Source organism: Octopus bimaculoides, chromosome 2 (assembly GCF_001194135.2).
Source record: "Octopus bimaculoides isolate UCB-OBI-ISO-001 chromosome 2, ASM119413v2, whole genome shotgun sequence".
Taxonomy (NCBI): domain Eukaryota; kingdom Metazoa; phylum Mollusca; class Cephalopoda; order Octopoda; family Octopodidae; genus Octopus; species Octopus bimaculoides.
The window spans coordinates 106524885-106527137 of record NC_068982.1 but is presented as its reverse complement, the minus strand read 5'-3'; positions in this window follow the sequence as shown (position 1 = coordinate 106527137).

Sequence of the window (2253 nt, the reverse complement as noted above, 5' to 3'; positions counted from 1 at the left end):
AAATGGCTGAAGTTCAAAAGATAGTACTCATGGGAACTGCCCATATCCTACGTAAAATACTGTCTATGTGATCTCAAATTTTAAAACAAACACATAATTTTCTTATGGTTTCTTAAACATTCACTTGAACAAAACTGTACAAATCCAAATATATGGTACCCTAGGCATAACACCTACATGAACTTCTAACTCGTTGTCTCTTGAGGTCTCTGGGTGAGACTTGGATCCAACTTGTACAAATGCAAAGCAAAAGTCAAACATAAAATAATAATAATAATAATAATAATGAACAAAAACTTAGAAGCTATACCTGGATTCTCAATACTACACGCATCCAAAAAATAGCCCTGCTAGGAACAGCCCACATCCTATGCGAGACACTATCAATTCAATAATACAACCTAAACAAAACACTCCACAAATACAAGACGCTCTATACAATAATTATCCAACGAAATACACAGCCACCAGCAAGCTGGATAACCAAAGCATTACACACTCAGCGCACAATACAAACAGTAATACTGCACCACATCTAAGAAAAAAGACCGCACCACTCCTCAAACGAAAAAAAAAATACTGACGCAATACAATACCGGGAAGAGTTTGCACACTTCCAACAACAGAAAAGAACACACAATGCCACGCACACCTCAGCAACACGGAGGTGTAGCAGTGATGTAGTAGAAATTTGCCCAAAACTACCAAATGTTGAACAATAATACTGATAAAAACAACAACAACAACGACGAAGACGACAACAACAAAAACTGTGACTAAAATGGCTTCCGAAAGCTTCCTGCCATTAAGCAGAACAGTAGTTGCAGTCGTCATACCTTTCGAGCTATCACCTTCACAGCAAAGATAGTGTTACTGCAAAATGTGAACCCTAAAGTCACCTTAAGTCTTCATTACGCAAGTATCTTCTGTACTTCGGATCATAGTTTTGTTTTATCTCTAAGAAGTCTTAGCGGTGATTGAGGGTCAGCCGGTCTGAATTGCGCTGAGAGCTTCTAGTCATAACTTTACACGTTAGCAATCCGAAATAATGCATGTTGGCGGCTTGAACTGTATGGGTACAACTCCCGGTAGAGGCTTCTGCGACCGAGCCTACAATCTTGTAACCTCGGAAAAGGGTCCAGAAAAATTGGCTTAAAAATCTTTGACTGAAGCTCAATTCCTAGTTAAGAAACTGGTTAAGAAATGGTTCCTACCAAAACATTCCACATAGCGGTCATAAAAAATGCATAGATGTATGCATATATTTATATATTCGCATATTTATGCATGCATATATATATATGTGTGTGTGTGTATGTGTGTATGTGTGTGTGTATGTGTGTATGTGTGTATGTGTGTGTGTGTGTGTCAATGTATTTACACAGAAACGTACGTACACACATATCTCAACACACACAATACACACACATATATATATATATGCATAAGTAGAAACATTACAAGCTTGCATTTCAATATGTACACCGGTACACACAAAAGATAAACATTATACATATGGTTCAGTATTAGTTGCAAACAAGCAACAACAACAACAACAACAAAGAAAACACCAAACAACGATAACAAGAAAACAACACAACAAAGTGAAAGAAAAGTTAAATAAAAAGTACCAAAAAAAAAGCAAAAATAAACCTAAGAAACGAAACGAAACGAAAAGAGAAGCCAATCCTGCCCTCCCCCCACCTCCACTCTAACCTTCCAGAAGAATGGCAGAACAGGAAGGAAAAAAGGAAAGAAGGAAGGTAATGAAGGTAGCAGCGTAAGTGTGGAAAAGTGTTGAACTTGGAAGTGTTAGCGGTTAGAAACGGCGTTCAAGCGTCCTGTAATTAAACAATTGCCGAATGCTACGATGCCATAGACGGCAGTTCTAAATTTCCTGCCAACCCGGCCGTGTGTAACCAGCCGTGTCGGTTTCTTGCTTTCTCTGCTTTCCTATTGTCGCCGCCATTGCTTTTCCATTGACTCCTTCCTTCATCAGCGACAACAGCCACCACGGCCGCCAACACGCCGCAACTGTAACCACTACCACCGTCGCCTCTATCACTGCAGCAAAAACAAGAAACACTAGGACGATGGCAACAACGACGACCATTTCTACTCATCTCCCAACAACAACAACAACAACAACAACCTTCACTACTATCACTACCACATCACCACTACTGTCATCATCACCATCACTACCACAACTACTGCTACCACCACCACCACCACCACCAAAACCACCACCAC